The sequence below is a fragment of the Vombatus ursinus genome, unplaced genomic scaffold, assembly GCF_900497805.2.
Source record: "Vombatus ursinus unplaced genomic scaffold, bare-nosed wombat genome assembly UNPS02014832.1, whole genome shotgun sequence".
Lineage (NCBI taxonomy): Eukaryota > Metazoa > Chordata > Mammalia > Diprotodontia > Vombatidae > Vombatus > Vombatus ursinus.
In genome coordinates, this window is record NW_020954610.1 from 20,403,338 (window position 1) to 20,417,275 (window position 13,938).

The following is a 13,938-nucleotide window of genomic DNA, read 5'->3' on the forward strand; positions in this document are numbered from 1 at the left end:
CCATGTGAGGAATTGACAGTCTCTATGGGTTCTAGATGGCCAAGGGCAAGAATTGTGCAATTCACAGTTTAGTTGGACCTTACAAAGATGAGGTGATAGCTATCATTTTAGGGAATATGAATAATTCTTATAGTTGTTGATAATCTGCATTTCTCTTTTGTTTGTATTTTATTTCATTTATTTTTAATTTAGTTAGCATTTTATTTTCTACTAGTTACATGTAAAAACAATTAACATTCATTTTAAAAACATTAAGTTCCAAATTCTCACCCTTCCTCTCCTCCCCCCCCCCCCCCCCCATTGAGAAGGCAAGCAATTCAATATAGGTTATACGTGTGTAGTCATGCAAAACATTTTTTCCACATTAGTCATGTTCTGAAAGAAAACATACAACAAAAAAAAAAACCCTCAAGAAAAATAAAGTAGAAAAGGTATGCTTTAATCTGTATTTAGATACTATCAGTTCTTTCTCAGGGGATGCATAGCATTTTTCATCACAAGTTCTTTAGAGTTGTCTTGGATTATTGTATTGCTGAGAATAGTTAAGTTATTCACAGCTGATCATCTTACAATATTGTTGTTACTTTGTACATAGTACATTTCATTTTGCGTCAGCTCATGCAAGACTTTCCAGGTTTTTCTGAGAGTATCCTGCTCATCATTTCTTATAACACAATTGTATCCCATCACAATCACATAGGACAATTTGTTCAGTCATTCCTCAATTGATGGGCATCCTCTCAATGTGCAATTCTTTGCCACCAAAAAAGAGCTGCTATAAATATTTTTGTACATATAGGTCCTTTTCCTTTTTGTTTTTTTTTTATCTCTTTTGGGATACAGACCTAGTAGTGGTATTGCTAGCTCAAAGGGTATGCAGAGTTATATAGCCCTTTGGGTATAGTTCAAAATTGTTCTACAGAATGGTTGAATTTACAACTTCACCAAGAATGCATTAATGTCTCATTTTTCCCACATCCCCTCCAATATTTGTCATTTTCCTTTTCTATCCTATTAGCCAATCTAACAGGTATGAGTTATTACCTCAGAATTGTTTTAATGTGCATTTCTTCAATCATTTGTGAGTTAGAGCATTTTTTTCATATGGCTGTAGATAGCTTTGATTACTTCATCTGAAAACTGATCATATCTTTTGATCATTTATCAATTGGAGAATGGCTTTTATTTTTATAAATTTGACTCAGTTCTCTATATGTTTGAGAAATGAGGCCTTTATCAGAGAAATTTTCTTCACAATTTTTTCACAGTTATCATTGCTAATTATATTTCCCTCCATCCTATTTTGTCCCTCCTTTTATTTTATCCTCTCTCTTCTTTGACCCTGTCCCTCCTCAAAAGTGTTTTTCTTCGGACTACCCCAGAGGCAGCTGAGTCTCATGATCAAGCCAAGTTCTCAGCAGTAGGAGTTGAGGACTTTCTTTCACAACATGACTATTATGGAAGTGTTTCGCATGACTATACATGTGTAACTTATATCGAATTGCTTCCCTTCTCAATGGGGGGGGGTGGATGGGGAAGGAAGAAGGGAGAGAATTTGGTAGTCAAAGTTTTAAAAATGAATGTTAAAAATTGTTTTTTACATGTAACTGGTGAAAAATAAAATACTAAATAAAGAGAAGAAAAAATAAAAAAATAGTAATCTTAATATGTGTACTGAACATTGTGTTATATAAGTACTTAAAAGAAAAATAAAATTAGAAGAAGGAATAGCAAAACGATAACAGTTGAGACTTTTATGTGCCCTTTTCAAACCTGAACAAATGTAACAAAAAGATACATAGGAAAGTAGCTAAAGACCTGAATAGAATTTTAAATAATTTGATATTATAGATCTCTGTCAATTAATGAATTAATATAAAATTGATTATGTGTTAAATATATACTAGTCTCATAAACAAATGTAAGAAAGTAGAAATATTAAACATATTTTGAAGACCAATGCATAATAAAATATTATAATCAATGAAGGGGAATTAAAAAATGAATCAAACTTAAAAGGAAACGGAGACAGTAAAGAAAATGAGAACAATGAGATTCTTGGCCAAAACTTTGGGCATGCTGCCAAAGCAGTCCTGAAATGAAAAATTATACCTTTAAACACTTTCTTTTTTAAAAAAAAAAAGGATGAAAAAATGAATGTACATACAACTAACAGGGTAGGAAAAAACCCCAAAACTTCATCAAAGCACAAAAATACCAATATGAAAACTGAAAAAAAAAATTAATTGGTGCAGAGGCTTTTCTAATCCACCTCCTCCATGTAGGATGCATCTTCATCTCCTTCAAGTGGGGGGATCTCATCAGGAACAGCAGCACTGGGTTCTTCTGTTGTCACCTCATCCTCAATGCCAAGACCTAGTTTAATCATGCGGTAAATTTGATTTGAGTGAGTCTGGAGATCTTCAAGGGAGAAGCCTGTGGACAGCAGAGCCATCTCAAAAAACAGCACTACCAGATCTTTCACAACCTTGTCGTTCTTGTCAGTCTCAGCCTTCTGCCTGAGTGTCTCCACAATGGGGTGATCTGGGTTTATTTCCATCTGCTTCTTGGACATCATATAACCTATTGTGGAGTTGTCTCTCAATGCCTGTGCCTTCATGATATGTTCCATGTTGGCTGTCCAGCCATATGTGCTAGTCCCAATGCAACTGGGTGAAGACACCAGCTGATTGGAGATTGCCACATTCTCAACCTTCTTATTCAGAATTTCCTTCATTAGCTTGCACAAGTTCTCAAATTTTGCCTTGCTCTCCTCCATTTTTTTTCTTTTTTCCTTTTTTCCTTCATCCTCTGGAAATTCTAACCCTTCTTTAGTAACAGAGACAAGGATCTTCCCATCAAATTTCTTTAGCTGCTGCATGCAGTACTCATCAATGGACTCTGTCATGTACACTACTCCAAAACCATGTTTCTGAACCCATTCCACAAAAGCAGAGTTGGCCACTTGTTCTTTGCTCTCACCAGTGATACAGTAGATGCATTTCTGGGTTTCCTTCATTCTAGACACATATTCAGACAATGAAGTCATCTCATCTCCTGACTGAGATGTGTGATAATGTAACAGTTCAGATAGATGGCACCTGTTTGTTGAGTCCTCATGGAATCCAAGCTTCAGGTTTTTTGAAAAGGCCTCATAGAAATTTTTTTAAAATTCTCTTTGTCTTCTGTCAGTTCAGAGAAGAGCTCTAGACACTTCTTGACAATGTTATTATGGATGACCTTCAAGATTTTATTCTGCTGCAGCATCTCTCTAGAAATGTTGAGGGGGAAAACCTCAGATTCCACCACACCTCGGATAAAATTAAGATACTCAGGAATGAGCTCATCACAACTGTCCATGATGAACACATTTCATACATACAGTTTAATGTTATTTTGCTTCTTTTTGTTTTCAAAAAGATCAAAAGAAGCTTGGTGGGGGATGAAGAGCAGAGCTCTGAATTCCAGCTGACCTTTGACAGAGAAGTACTTAATTGCCAAGTGATCTTCCGAATCATTGATGAGGCCTTTCTAAAACTCACCATATTCTTTGGCTGATGTCATCAGGGTTACATGCCCAGATGGGCTTAATCTTGCTCAGCTCTTCTTGATTGATGTATTTCTCCTTGATCTTCTCAGTTTTCTTCTTGTTGTCCTTGCCTTCATCTTCTTCATCAGATACTATGTCTTCAGTCTTGGGTTTCTCCTCATATTTAGCTGGCTCTTCCTCTTCTTTCTCTTTGTCTTCCTCTGTCTCATCATCACTGATTTCTTTCTCTCATTCTTTCTCCAAATACAGTGTGATGGGATAGTCAATGAACTGAGAGTGCTTCTTTACAACCTTCTTGACCTGCCTCTCTTCCAGATACTCTGTCTGGTCTTCTTTCATATGTAAGATCACCTTGGTACCCCTGCCAATAGGCTCACCGTAATTAGTACAGACTGAAAAAGCCACCAACAGAAGACTCCCAGGCATACTGTTCAGTATCATTGTGCTTGGTGATGACAACTACCTTCTCTGCCACCAAGTAAGCAGAATAGAAACCCACAACAAACTTACTGATCATAGAGATGTCTGCTCCAGCCTGCAAAGCCTCCATGAAAGCTTTGGTGCCAGACTTGACGATGGTTCCCAAGTTATTGATCAAATCAGCTTTGTCACGCCAATGCCAGTGTCCACCAATAAGAGTATGCTCCTGACGGTTGGGGATGATGTCAATCTTCAGCTCTTTAATGCTGTCCAATTTGGAAGGATCTATCAGACTTTCATAGCAGATCTTGCCCAGAGCATCGGAGGCATTGGAAATGATTTCTCAAAGGAAGATTTCTTTATTAGAACAAAAGGTGTTGATAATCAAGGACCTAAGCTGGACAATCTCTGCCTGAAAGGCAAAGGTCTCCACCTCTTCCTCTCCATGGTGTACTTCCTTAGGCATCTTGAGTGTTTGTGGATAAGAAAACCTATTCAAGGAAGTGCTGAGACCAGTGGCTGTAAAGATGGGGTACCATGAGGAGCTTCACACAAGAAAAGCAGTTTTTTTAAGGATAGGTTAAATTTTGCTAATTTGTCAAAATTAAAAGGAAGAAAATCCCAATTTCCATTATAAATGAAGATGGAAAATTCACAACAAAGAAGAGGAAATAAAGAAAATCATTATAAATTATTTTACCCAAATATATGCTAATAAAACTAATAAATTAAATGGATGAATATTTACAAAAAATTAAAATATCCAGATTAGCAGATAAAGAAATAAAGGAAGTCCTGGGGGTTGTAGTGGAATTCTAGGATACAATAGACTTACAATTAAATGCTGTCAATTAGTTAATGATAACCAATTCTGATGTGTAAATTGTTTGCAAAAATTTGGAAAGAAGGGATTCTAATAAATCCTTTAAGACAAATATGATTCTGATAGTAGACTAGGAAGAAATAAAGTAGAGAAAGAAAACTCTAAATCCCTCATGAAAATTAGTGGGAAAGATTCTGAACAAAATTTTAGGAAACTATTGCAAAAGATTTAAAAGATGAGACACTATTACCTAGTTGAACTTATATTAGGAATTTAGGGTTGGTTCAATATGAAGGAAACTATAAACATAATATTCCGTATTTATGACAAAACAGTATAAATCACATGATTATATAGAAAAAAACCTTTTGAGAAAAAAAACCACAGTCATTTATATTAACATATAGGAAAAACTGATAATTAACATTATAAATAATATGTATCTAAAATCAAGAGAGAAACTAGCACCCCTTTCATAAAGATCAAGGTAAACAAAATAAGTATGTCCATTATTACCACTAATATTTACTACAGTTATAAAACTTGGGGAATAAGCATAGGCAAAGAGGATACAAAACCATAAATTTTTACAGAGGATATATTTAGAGAACCCTCCTAAAATCACCTAAAACTAATTGAAATAAGGTATGCCTGCAGTTAAGTAGCAAGTTATAAAACAAATTCACATAACAATTCACCTTTCTCTATATTACTAATAAAATCCAATTAGAAGAGATAGAAAAAGAATTTGTGCTTAAAATAACAATAATGTATAAAATATTTTGAAGTATGGCTGCCATACATACATAGGAATATTATCAACATGACTATGAAACACTCTTTAGGGAAGTAAAGTAAATAACTGTAGACACATTGAGTATTCATGATAAGGTTATGGCAATAAAATAAAAGTTATAATGCTATCTACCTCAATTGATCTATGGGATCAGTTTCATATGAAGCAAACTACCAAAAGGTTACTTTTATAGATCTAGAAATATAGTGACAAAATTCATTGGAGGAGCAAAAGGTCAAGAATATCAAGAGAAATTCTGTAATGAAAAAAAGTGTAAAGGAAAGTAGAAGATTTTCAAACATTTTTAGAGTAGTAATCATCAAAAATATTTGTTGCTGGCTAAAAATATTCATGTTGAATAATTTTTACTTTCTAATCAGTGGGGAACTTTAAACTTATGTCTATTTGATTCAATCTTATTAGATTTGGTCTGTAATTTTAGATTGTTGAGACGTATCATGTGACTCATGAATGAAAACTGGGCACTACAAATGACAACACAACTCTGAAGATTGTAACCTCAAAAAGATGCTTATGCTTTACAGGAAAAAAAAATGACAGAGACAATTATTTCAGCAAAACTCCAGGAATATGTAACACCCTTTCCAGAATAATGCCTAAATTTATACTCACACTCATGGATTGAGTCTCTAAAGGATATGGTGCTACCTTGGGTTCTAGGTATAACCCTGTGAGTTTGCTTTTCTACTACAACAACTCAAGAACCTCTACTGATGTGCTTTCCGATAATGATCAGCTAATGGATTTAATTAGATTTTAGCAAAGATATTTACACAGATAACATAACAAGGATTACAAAATATCCCCCCCCCCCCCACCAATCCAAGGTTCACTCTCCCAGAAAAACATACAGTGTACTTGGGAAGAGTGGGCTTAAATTTAGAACACAATAATAATGAAGCACATGTATGAGGGAAAAACAACTCACAACTTTCAATATGGTAGGACTTGAAAGTCTTCTTTCTTTCTGTAGAATCCTCATATAGTTTACCTTGGGCCAAGACAACTTTCAATTGGGAAAGATAGATCCTTGAAGCTACTTTCCCCCACTTCCCCTAACCCCGCCTTGAATGACTATCTCTCTGTAATCTATCTATGTTTCCCACTGGATGTAGTGTCTCCTATTGTTCTAGTAGCTTCTCTTCAAAGTGACTGTGCTAGTATCCTATCCCAATATATTCGTCTGTTCTCTTTTCCTTCTCATGGCTGGGAAGAGTCAGTGTCTGCCATTTCTGAGGGAAAAAAAAGTTCAAATGGGCTTGTTTTCAGTCCATCTTCTCCTTTTAACTTCACCTAGTTGGGCAGTGGTTGACACTTCTTATGGAAGAAAAGATATTCTGGCAATAGATCCCTTGATGAGCATATGCATAAATTTTCAAGACAATTTAGGCTCCTGCCCTGGGTACATGGATGGAAGCTTGTAGGGAGTATGTTGTTCAGTTATTTTTAGTTTTGGGGTTTTCTTGGGCAAGATACTGAAGTAGTTTGCCATTTCCTTCTCCAGATCATTACAGATGAAGAAACTGAGGCAAACACGGTGAAGTGACTTGCCCAGGGTCACAGAGCTAGAAGTGACTGAGGCCAGATTTGAACTCAGGAAAATGAGTCTTCCTGACTCCAAGCCTGGCACTCTATCCACTGAGCCACCTAGCTGGCCAGAGCATTTGAAGAATAAAATGTCTCTGGTGTTAATTTTAAGGATTTTTATCCTGGTGTTCTGGCTTTAACTATAGCCAGATTTAACTATAATTATATTTGGCACATTTTTCTGAAGTTTAGAGAGGTGAAGAGGTTTGTAGAAAATGATTAACCTGCCATTTTTATGATCATATCACCAGGAAGTACTCTTGAGAGTACCTTTAAAGTACTCAGTGTACTTTACTTTTAAAAGTTACACACACACACACACACACAAACATTGTTTCTCCCAATGGAATGTGGAAGCTCATTGAGAGATTATACTATTTCATTTTTTGGTTTTTTTTTTTGGTATCCCCAATTGCCTAGTACAATACCTGGCATACAGTGGGTGCTTAATACATGTTTATTGATTGATACATAATGATTTCCAGCAACCAACAGAGGGATTTTGATCCTAATAAAAACAATAATATTGCATTCATAAAAATGACAATTACTGAGTCATTTGAAATGGTCACACAATCATATATATCATCTATCTTTTTTCTAGATCAAATATAAAATCCTTTGTTTTGTATTGAAAGTTCCTCACAACTTGGCTTTTTCCTAGTTTTCCTTTTTTTTTTTTTTGTTTACACTTTACTCCTCTCCAGAAACTCAGCGTTGAGATAACATTGGACTTCTTGCTGTTACACACACACACATTCCACTCTGATCTCCCAAGTCTTTCTTTGCATATCTGAAATGTTCTCCCTCCTGACTTTCACTTCTCAGGTTCCCTGACTTCTTTCAAGACTGCTCAATTCCCACCTCTGCAGGAGGCTTTTCCCAATTTTGCCCATTCCCCCTCCAATTGCCTTTTTTTCTGAGGTTGCTTTCCCATCTAATTGGTATATTTTGTGTATCTACATACTTATTTACATGTTGTCTCTCCTGGTAGAATGAAATTCTTTTGAGAGCAAAGAGTATTATTTTTTTCTTTTTGTGTATCCCCAGAACTTGGCACAGTTCCTACCACCTAATAAGTGCTTAATAGATGACATGTGTGACATAGTTGTTTGTGTTTATATTTTTATCCAGACATAAACTGCTTTTGAAAATGTGCTGACTTATCTCAACCTTAATTCTAAGGACAGATATAAACTTGGATGCCTGGTCCACTGGTATATCATAAATCATTTCCATATTTAAGAAAGCAATTCCAGAATATACCTAAGAAAAATAAATAATTCACAACAATACCATATTTAATGAAAAATGTAATCTACTGATTGAATAAACATACTATAACCTATTTTATACAATGCTAAAGAAAAGCATTATTTCAAAATAAATAGATTCAATAATGCTGGTTTCATCACAATGTTTGGTAGTGTGGAGATTGATTCACTGAAGGGCTGTTCACTAAATAATGGGTTTTGTCCTTTTACTTCTTTTCATAGCAACTCATGCAACATGGGATGGCAGGGTTGGGTTGTGTGCCAGTGGAGTGAGTGTCCACGTTGATGAAATCACCAATCTTTTGGAGACAGGCCTTTAGATATGTTCACAGTTGTCTATACACAGATTTTTTTCAATCTATTCAATTAAAAAAAAAGATGATTGAGTTATTTTTTCATGTCTGAAGCACTGCACTCCATGTTGAGAAAAATACAAAGATGAAAGAGATGATCTCTTTGTCCTCAAGGACTTATGGTTTAGGAGATGATTTTCACAAAAATATGGTATTAATGCTGTAGGGGAGATAAATACTGATTTCTATAAGAGACAAACAAAAATCTGAAAACACCTTCATATTAACTAGCAAGTCTAAAACAATGATATAGAAATGAATTAGAAACACGAGGATTTCTGTTTCCTCAAGGTCATAAACTGAAGATTAAACATGACTGGATAAATCATTTTTCTTTTATTCTTTTCACAAATATAATAAACATTCCATTATGAAGGGTCTTACTATTCCGTGGATTCAATTATCCTGAGGGTGAAATTACTTTCTTTTAAGTGATATATGGAACATCCTGTTCCTCATAACATGCAAAGCCTGTAATACAATGTAATCTTTATCTTCAATACCAACATTATAACATACTTCTCATCTGTTGAAAGCTTTCAACTCATCTGCCAAACACAAAAGTATTCACTTATATTCTCCTTAATGACTAAATGTTCAGTCACTCAGTTGTGTCTGATGCTTTGTGACCACCACATGGACCTTACTTAGCACACCAGTCTCCTCTATTCTCTATTATCTCCCAAAGTCTGATCAAGTTCATGTTCATTGCTTCCATGATGTTATCTATCCATCTCATCCTCTGCTGTCCCCTTTTTTGCCTTTAATCTTTCCCAACATCAGCGTCTTTTCCAATGATTCTTGTCTTCTGATTATATGGCCAAAATACTTAAGCTTCTGCTTCAGTATTTGTCCTTTCAATTAATAATAAAAATGTGTTTATTATTATTATTATGTTATATTACATACATACTATAAAATAATATTATTCAATATTAATACTTCCAGTCTCCTAATCATACCAAGTCAACAAATATTTATTGATTCCAAACTATGTAACTATCACTTGTTTTTCACTCGATTTTCAAGAGGACCAATGACAGCATAGGATTATGTCTTGACTTTCACATGAATTGTATTTAAGTGAGGCAGAGTTGTACACAGATGTCAGCCTCATTTTCTCTTCTAGAGTGATTGAAGTCCAGTGGCAAGAAAAAAGTCAGGATGACTGGCTATATCCTGGGATGCAGTGGATGACCTAGGCGTCTTTGACTTTGATCAAGTTCTGTACACTCCACAGCATTTGTTTTAGCCATCGTAATGGCTGTTGTAACAAATTGTTCACCCCTACCTCACCAACAGGTTTGAGGCCTATTGATTACCTTCAACCTGATTTAGCAGTCTGCCAAGATGGTTTTACTGGGGTGTGGCCACTGCACATGCTATAGTTTCTTGGAGGGACAGGTTCATCACCGAGTTGCTCATTAGTACTAAGTACATGGTAATTTAATTAATGCTTGTTGAATTGAAAGTCAGTGGATTTTTAAAAAAAATCTGGCATGCCATTATATTTTGCTTGTATCCATTCTGAATTCTGAGACAAAAAAAATCAAGATTTTGTTCATAAAAATGAACCCTAAATTTCCCAAACAGAATTTTAGATTAGTCTATTATTTGTCAAATCTTTTGACAACTGAGAGATTTAATACTCTCACCAAAATGAGCCCATTTTTAAAAATTGTTAAGTCTTCCAACCTTACTTCAGCATGTATCAAGTACTATATGCCAGGCACTATACAAAGCACTAGGGATTTAAAGAAAAAAATAAAAATAGTCCCTAACCTCATGGAACTCATATTTTAATTGAGAAGCCACCATATACATAAACAGTAACCTATGAAAATAATCTATGAGATAAGTAGATAATAGATGGAACAAACCTTAGAAGGGGAGTCATGAGCACTGCTGCTGGGAGGGACTGGGAAAGGCCTGCTGGAAGGGATGGCACTTGATCTGAATCTTAAAAAGAAGCCAGAAAGTTGGAGGCAGAAGCACAGAGAGAGAGCATTCCAGACAGGGGGTACAACTAGGGAATACACAGGGAAATAGGAGATGGCATGTAATGGTCATGTGACAGGCTAAAGAGGTTGTTTCTTTGTTCTGAGAGAACATTTTATTTGTTGTTAATTGAGACAACACAGTACATTGGAAAGAACAAAAGACTAGGTGCCAAGAGTTTGGGGTTCTAATTCCCACTCTGCCTTACAGTGACCTTAATGGATTACTCTAGACTTTGGTTTCTTCATGTATAAATTAAGGTCTTAGACTACACCATCTCTCAAGCCCTTTTCAGCTAGAAAAATAATTTCCTATCTTCAGAACCATTCACAGGGTTCTGGGCCATCTTACTGCACAGTCCTGCATTGAAGGTCTTCATAATCACTTATGGTCTTCATAATCACTGTTTCACTTGGTACCTTTTCAAATCTTTGCTCAGATATTTGCTAGTGGAGCTGAGTCATTCTAAGACAATTCACATTGCTGTATTAACAAGAAGTGTCTACTTTATTTTCTTGAGCTCAAATTTTGAATAGTTGTTGAAGTTGCTAAACACTAAATTTTTATTTGTTGAAAATGTTTCCTCTTTATTGGCATTGTTAAGCACCTACTAGTATACTTTTAATAAATATCTTATTTATTCCTGAGTTTAAATTCAGCCTCCTATACTTTACTACATATGTTACCCTGGGCAAGTCACTTATCCTCATCAGTCTCAGTTTCCTTTTCTGCAAAATGAGGACAATAATTGTATCCATTGCCCAAGGCCATTAGGAGGATAAAATGAGATAATATTCGTAAGATGCTTTGCAAACCTTAAAGTACTATGCAATTATTATTATACTCTACACAGCACTTTGCACTGTATAGCACTTTTAAAATGAAAGCAGCATGATATTGCAGAAAGAATACAGGATTAAGAGTCCTAAGATGTGGGGTCTAATCCTTGCTCTGCCACTTACTACCTTGTGGTGGGACCATGGACACCTTAGAAGTATAATATATAAAAATAAAGGATTTTGACAGGATAAATTGTGGAGGGTGTACTATCCCAAGCTTCAGCGGTTTTGTGTGGCTGTTTTCAGAGATACTTCAAGGGACCTGTAAATTTTCAGTTCTTCCAAGGTGGAAGGAGAGGTGTGTTTACTCCTTTTCTGGCCTGGGCTCTGGTCTATGAGTGACCACAACCATTCTTCTCTGCCTTGGAATTGTGAGGAGGATTCCCTCTCCACCATTCCACATGCTCCACCAGGTCAGTGCTCCTTCTCACCCCAGGACCTCCATGCAGGACTGCTGCTCAGATCCAAGCATGGGCAAAGCAAGAGAATCCTGCCTCAGCATGAGCAAAGAGATACCTGTAATCCCCCTCTGATCAGCCACTTGATCCCCCACACCCACTTGATCTGTGGGCTGAGAGCTCCAGAAGCAGCTGCTCCTGCTGAGGCTGCCACCCTGGGGCTACACTTTGGCCAGGGCTGGACCACACTCTTCTCTCACCCAGGTCCGACAGACCTTTCCCACTGACCTTCTAAGTTATCTTTGACATTTGTGGGTTGAGAAGTCTGGAAACCATCATAGCTGTCTGTGATTCAGTCTCCTGAGGCCCGCTCTGTCTTTGCTTGCATGGCTACGCTGAACTGCACTCGTCTCCCAGCCTGGTGCAACAGACCTTTCCTATCAACCATCCAGGTTACCTTGGGCTGGAAATTTGTTTCACTCTGTCTTTTTGTGGGTTCTGCTGCTCCAGAATTTGTTTAAAGTAATTTTTTACAGATATTTGGAAGGGTTTTCAGGAGAGCTCAAGCAAGTCACTGCTTTTACTCCACCATCTTGGCTCCACCCTGATGTAGGTTTTCTAGTACTGGTTTCTATCCATCCAAATTTTCTTATCTTTTTTTTTGATTATCTCCCACATATAATGAATCCTTCCCAGAATTTTTAACCAACACCTAGAGGAGTCAGAAATCTATAGAGAAATTCTCTTTCATTTAAAATCTGGACTGGACATCTTTCATGACAGTGGTGGATATCTTTTGCAAATATACCTCTCATTGTCCAGGATTTTAAACATTTTGTGGATATCAGCACAGCACCCAAGATGTCTATAAACTTTCCACAGGAAAGTAACCCACTCATTTTACACCCATTGTTTTGTTAATATCTTCTATGCCAAAGATGGAGAAGAGTGAATACTTGAATTTATATCAACTACAGGAGCAAGATTATATAGAGTGCAGACTTCTGTTTAAGATAGTATTGTGAAAAGCAAAGAAGAAAATAGTTCTCCCATATATACTCCAGCAAAGAAGGAGACCAGATTAAAAAAATTATTTTAATTTTTTTTTTATCAAATCCAGGACTCCACAGAAACATAGCCCAAATCATGGGAACAATGGACCGTCTAAAGGAAATCAGCCCAAGTACAGAGAGACTTCATAAGTCTCCCTGAATTCTGACAATGGATGATCCAAGGGTATCTAAAGCCTGGAACACTCTGATGAAGGCTCTCTAGATGGATTGAAAACTCATAATTCTCTGATTTGAGGTATCAGGTTTGGAGTAGGGATAAGGGGAGGAAAGGAAAAAGTATTTATATTTGTGTACCAGGCATTATGTTAAGCCCTTTACATTTGATCACATTTGATTCTCACAACAACCCTACAAGATAGGTGCTGTTATTAGCTCCATTTTACAATTGAGAAAACTAAGGCAAACAGGTTAAGTGACTTGACCAGGGTCACACAGCTTGTAAGTGTTTGAGGCCAGATTTGAATTCAGATTTTCCTGAGCTCAGGCCTGATGCTCTATGCACTGTGGCACCTAGCTAATCCAGCACTTTGGCTGGAGAATCTCCAGGAAGACCTGAATACTACTAATCTTTGACTTGGAACAATGAAACAAGACCTAAAATCTTTCAGTACTCTGAACACTGATGAACCAGAGGAGGCGGAAAGGAAAATGATATTAGGAACAAAGATGGCCTGACCATTCCATCCTAAAGTGTAAGAAGGGATGGATACTGACCCTGGCACAAAATCCCAACTATTAACAGAGGATACAGGTACGTGTAATATATATGCAATATATGTAAATAGAAGATGATACCAAACATAGTG

The 13,938-nt window shown here is 36.3% G+C and overlaps 1 pseudogene; it reads right to left on the reverse strand.

Moving 5' to 3' along the window:
- Positions 1 to 2,263: 2,263 nt before the first annotated feature.
- LOC114025910 lies at positions 2,264 to 4,436 on the reverse strand (annotated as a pseudogene).
- Positions 4,437 to 13,938: the final 9,502 nt, after the last annotated feature.